Source organism: Cucurbita pepo, chromosome 12 (genome assembly GCF_057944985.1).
Source record: "Cucurbita pepo subsp. pepo isolate OVF chromosome 12, ASM5794498v1, whole genome shotgun sequence".
Lineage (NCBI taxonomy): Eukaryota > Viridiplantae > Streptophyta > Magnoliopsida > Cucurbitales > Cucurbitaceae > Cucurbita > Cucurbita pepo.
In genome coordinates this window covers 6,357,646-6,363,645 of record NC_141809.1, presented here as the reverse complement: position 1 = coordinate 6,363,645, position 6,000 = coordinate 6,357,646, and the positions used below count along the sequence as shown (strand labels likewise).

The 6,000-nt window shown below is 46.2% G+C and overlaps 1 long non-coding RNA gene across 1 annotated transcript; it reads left to right on the top strand.

Annotated features, from left to right (window-relative positions):
• The first annotated feature begins 227 nt into the window (after positions 1-227).
• Positions 228-1,277, top strand: LOC147789877 (uncharacterized). The gene is made up of 3 exons (XR_015423293.1): positions 228-437; positions 531-608; positions 1,187-1,277. It is a non-coding gene; the product is annotated as an uncharacterized LOC147789877 (long non-coding RNA).
• Positions 1,278-6,000: the final 4,723 nt, after the last annotated feature.

The following is a 6,000-nucleotide window of genomic DNA, read 5'->3' as shown; positions in this document are numbered from 1 at the left end:
TCATGAAGGTCATCCGTTCCATACTTTCCCTTGGGTTGATTTCCATATCAACTTGCCTTTGGTTGTTGAACTACCAATTAAGACAATTTATGAATGCCTTATATTCTTCCATTTGTATTTAATACCATTTATTATGTAACGCCCGAAAAAAAAAAAAAAAAAAAAAAAAAAAAAAAAAAAAAAAAAAAAAAAAGGTTACAATAGGGGCAAACTAGTCATTTCGCCCTTATAAGTTGAGGGGTTTGTTTTGGCTGAGTTAAAATGGGGAAAAGAGAAAGAAGAGGGAAAGAAGATTAGGGTTTTGAGGAAGGGGAGGAGATCGGATCAGAACCGACGCCGGAGAACCGAGTCCCCAATCTAAACCGTTGAATAGCTCGAGGCAAGGTGCTCTCACGAATCGCACCTTCCTATTTCGACAAAACGTTCAAGAACTTCAGGTTAGTCCACGAGTATCTACATTGAGAAGTCATCAAGATTTTCGTGTGCTAGCAACGTTTTGTGTTGATCCTTGGACTCTTACCCCCCAACAGCGCTATCTGGTTAAGTTCTGAAGTGAAGGCGGCCAAGATCGGCGTTCAAATCGGAGTTTAAAGATAACGTGATTTTCGGTAAGAACTTGTGTTTTTCTCCGAATTTGAACTCAAATAATAAGATCTGTGATCATCAGAAAAATTTAAGAAAATTCTTTCCAAGGAGTAGAATAGGAGGTCTACAAGTTTCGTGAAGAAAATTTAACGAATCGGATTACGAATTGGAAGATAAAAAAATCGGGAGAAAATAGATTGAAACGGGAAAGAGACCTGGAAAATGAAGGCAGGAGAGAGGGTGGAGGCCGCCACGCGTCGGACGGCGTGCGGAGGAGAGCGGCGGAACCGGTGATCGACACGTGTCGATCACCAGCTGGTGAGGCGCGTCCTCACCCGGCAGCGGGCACGCGTCAGGCGCGCGGACCCGGGTTGCCCGACCGGTGCTGCACGCGAAGCGCCCGACCCGGCGTCTCTGACCCGTGCCTGCGCGGCGGAGAAGCGCGTAGGGCACGCGCGCGTAGGAAGCGCGCATAGTGACCTTCCAGGGCGCGTGCGTCGCGCGTGGGGGCGCGTGAGGCACCATTTTTCTTCCCGTTCGGTCTCTGTTTGCTTGTTTTCCGACCCGATTCTGATGCTGACCCTATTATTATGTGAATTAGGACTTGTGAAGAAAATTCCAGAATTGTTGGAATCCATTCCGTCAAGAAAACTCGAACTCGGGAAGGCACGCGTCGACCATGTAAGTAGCCATTTGGACTTCCACAAGCAGTACTTGTAGGAACCGCTAGGAACAAGCATGCATGCTACCACCTATGAAATTAGCTAGCCCAACTTAGCGTCTTATTATAGAAACTGCGAATATAAGATGATTATGGAAAGCTAGATACAAAATGTGTATTAAATCTGTTTTGGTTGAGACTCTGATAATGTATGTATGCAAGAGGGGGTTGGGAAACTTGTGAAATCTGCGCTCCGGGTAAAAGACGAACGTTATCTTCCCGTTGAGCATGTTTGATAATTTTGCATGAACTGCTGCGTGTAAACTCTATTGTATGATGATTACTTGGATTGTCTTTCTGGATGAATAGGAAGAAATTATGAGCTTGATTAGGATGCTTTTGGCTAAATAAGCTAGACGAGACCCTAGATTGGGGGACCTCTAGAATACCGTGCAATTAGACCCGCGAAATGATTACCGGCGGAACCAGAACCCAGAATTCCAAACCCGATAGGTTTGTGACACCAGGCACGAGAGTCCTAGAGAAATACGAATCTAAGTCTAAGGCACCAAGTTCCACCCTAGAAAGAATAATAGGTCACCACGGTAACTGTAGGTAGCCCGTTAGAGTTGAGCAGTGAAGATAGTGTCATCAGAACCTCCACTTCCCTCTCTCCTCCGATACCATACCGTCGAGACAGAGCTCCGGTACGGTGATCGTTGAGCTTTGCAGATCCGGATAGGGAAGTGTGACAGGTGCCCAGACCTAGTGGTGATAGCTAAGGGGTCTTCTGAACATGACTCCTGGGCCGTAGAAACCCGTCCCTGAGCGGGGGACGTGGAGCCACTTAGGATAACTCAGTAGCTGACCGGCACATAGGGGGTCGCACCCCGTTTTGTGGATGTATGGTCCCGTGTGAGGGTCGTCAGTTAACCTCCACGGATGATGTTCAGAGAGAGAGTCACGTATTCAGATCCAGCCATACGATCCCCTCAGATTTGCTTATGAGGTCGCGCCTCACCTCAGGACGCTGATCATTTCACTGCATAAGATGGGCAAGCCTCTTATGATACAGAAAAGAGTTGTAGCTTAGATCACCCTGCTTAGAAACCTGAGAAAGACCGTGGTTACCTACCAAGATAAGGATGCGAAAAGAGCCTACAAGTAGGCTACTTACTGAGTATTCTTTTATACTCATTCCTTTCTACTCTTTTTTTTTTTCAGGCGAGTGAGGCCAGGGATCGAGGCGGGAATGCATGCTGAATCTTAATGCCACAGAGGAGTGTCCCGGGGCGTCTAGGAGTCTGTGCATAATTTTGTTTAGATTTGTCATGCATTATTTTGTAAACCGCTTACTTACTATTCATATTTGAACACCTTGTTTTGGATTTTAAACCTCCTTCATAATTGTTAAAGTTTCTTTTTTGTGTAATCTCGTTTCTCTATTGGTTCTTACACGATTTCATTGCATAGTCTGTTGGTCCGGCTCTTAATTTCGAGATTCAAATTTTGGGCTGTGACAGTTTGGTATCAGAGCATGGTTTTAAGGTCCTGTAGACATTAGGTTGTAGAGTCTTGTATCTCTGTGGCTTAAGTTTCGACACGCTCCGCTGCGACCTGGTAAGTTCTCTGATAATTGAGAAATAGGAAGACTTGAGTTATATGTTATGGGATCTAAGACGAGGATTAAAATATTAAGGATGTGCTTCTTTGAATTAGGCACAATGAGAACGCATTTTTGACTCACTCCCCTCTGTTGTCAGATAATGGCGCCTAAGAGAGGAGGAGATTACCTTGGGCCTGGTCCTAGGAGGGGCAGGAGAAGGGTCGAAGAAGACCCAAATCTTCATTTCCTCGAGATGGAGCAACACCCACCTCTAGAGGAGAACCCAGAACTGACCTCGGATGAGGAACAAACACCGCCACCGGCGCCCGTGCCGAGGCGAGCTAGAAGGAAGGCCGAGCCTCGAGTTATTCTTGAGACTGCTCCTCAGGACCAGGAACCTGAAGAAGCTCCACCAGCGCCAGCACCGATTCCTGTGGTGCCTGCTCAGTCGACGACGACAGTTTCAAGGGATGAGTTTCAGGCTTTCATGAGAGCCACCATGGAGACTCAGGCACAGATGGCTCAGATAATGCAAACTCTAGCGACAAACCAGACCACTGTGCAGGGGACGAGTGATCCGGGCACGACTATAGAGTCCCGTTATTTGAAGGACTTTCAGAGGTATAAACCGCCCACTTTCGACGGGGGTAAGATGGACCCAGTTGCAGCTGAGATTTGGCTGGAGGCTGTAGAGACAGCTTTTATATACATGAAATGTCCTCCTGAATATCAAGTCCATTGTGGGACTTACATGCTGAAGGGCGAAGCTCATTTTTGGTGGAAAGGTGCACAGAGGGCCATTACACCAGAGGAAGGGTATATTTCTTGGAATCAGTTCAAGGAAGCCTACCTATGTAAATATTACCCAGTGGTTGCCCGACACAAGTGTCAGACAGCATTCCTAGAACTGAAACAGGGGGACAAAACTGTTGAGGATTATGATCTGGAGTTTAATAAACTGGCAAGGTTCTGCCCTGAGTATGTCAGTAACGAGAAGATGAAAATTGATCGTTTTATCGCTGGTCTCCGGATAGAGCTTCAGGGTCCAGTTTTGGTACAAACAACTTCAGATTATGCTGTAGCCTTGAGAGTGGCAACAGTGATGGATATGCCACGGCAGATGGCAAAGCAAAATGTGCCAGTGGTGACCACTCAGAATGCCTTTGGCCAACGAAGAAGGCCTAACAGAAACTCTTTTAGATCTGACAGACAGCCTCGAGGACGTTTTGAACGTCGGGGTAGAGCCCCAGAGTATAACAGACCTGAATGCCCTAATTGTAGGAAATATCACGAGGGAGAGTGTTTTGCTGGAACAGGAGGATGCTTTGGTTGTGGCAAGCCAGGCCATCGCATAGCTGACTGCCCTCATAAGAGAAATCATGAGGGAAACAGACCTGTTGGACAGTATCAGAGGGGTCGTGGAGCCACACAGCAAGCTCGAGCTGTGGTCCACGCTATCACAACTAGGAAAGCAGAAGAGACTGACACAGTGGTGATAGATACACTACCTATCCTTGATCACCTAGCATTTACGTTATTTGATTCAGGTACTACCCACTCATTTATTTCTGAGGGGTTTGTGAAATCTGCAAACCTAGAATTAGAACCCCTAGAGATTCCTCTTACTGTGTCTACACCAGCAAATGAAGCAACTAAATGCTTGACTGCTACCCATAGGGTTAGGGGTGGTAGTGTGATAGTTGCAGGGCGAAAACTTGTAGCATCCTTGATTGTTTTGTGTATGCAAGACTTCGACGTGATCCTAGGGATGGATTGGTTGGGCGAGAATCGAGCCCTCATCGATTGCGAAGCAAGAAAGGTAACCTTTAGGCCCCTGATAGGAGAGAACTTTGAATTCAAAGGGGATATATCCAGAAGCACCCCTAGGGTCATCACGGCGTTGAAGGCTAGAAAAATGTTGAATCAGGGAGCCTGGGCAATTCTGGCTAGTGTGACAAAAGTCAATAAGACCAGTCTAAAGGTATCCTCTGTTCCTGTGGTTGGGGAATTTGAGGATGTATTTCCAGAAGAGCTCCCAGGGTTGCCCCCTAATCGAGAGGTAGATTTTGTTATTGACCTCGAACCAGGGACAACACCGATATCCAAAGCGCCATATAGAATGGCACCTGCAGAGCTTAAGGAGCTAAAGATACAGTTACAAGAACTTTTGGACAAGGGATTCATACGGCCTAGCGTCTCACCTTGGGGAGCCCCGGTGCTATTTGTTAAGAAGAAAGATGGAACTATGCGATTATGTATAGATTATAGAGAATTAAACAAAGTCACAATCAAGAATAAATATCCTCTCCCAAGGATAGATGACCTGTTTGACCAATTGCAGGGTGCAACGGTGTTCTCTAAGATCGATCTGCGATCAGGATATCACCAGATGAGAATCAGAGAGGAAGACATACCTAAAACAGCTTTTAGAAGTCGCTATGGACATTATGAGTTCATAGTCATGTCTTTTGGATTAACCAACGCTCCTGCAGTGTTTATGGAGTTGATGAACCGAGTGTTTAAGGAATTCTTAGACACCTTCGTGATTGTGTTCATTGACGACATCTTGGTGTATTCTAAGTCTGAAATGGAGCACGAGGAACACCTGAGGAGGGTCTTAACTCTATTGAGAAACCATAAGTTGTACGCCAAATTTTCGAAGTGCGAATTTTGGCTGCAGGAAGTGACTTTTCTTGGACACGTGGTATCCAGTCAGGGGGTAACTGTGGATCCAGCTAAGATTGAAGCAGTCTTGAAATGGCCTAGACCAACCACGGTCACTGAAGTAAGGAGTTTTCTGGGTCTAGCAGGCTACTATAGAAGGTTTGTAAAAGATTTCTCAAAAATGTCTGCAGCGTTGACACAATTAACCAAGAAGGGAAAACCTTTTATCTGGACTCAAGAGTGTGAACAGAGTTTTCTAGAACTGAGGAAGAGGTTGGTCACTGCGCCTGTACTTACAGTGCCTGACGGATCAGGCGGACTTGTGGTGTACAGCGACGCTTCAGGAAAAGGGCTAGGTTGTGTACTCATGCAAAAGGGCAAAGTGATAGCCTACGCCTCTAGGCAGCTGAAAGAGTATGAGCGCAACTACCCCACCCACGATCTGGAACTAGCAGTCGTGGTTTATGCATTGAAAACCTGGCGT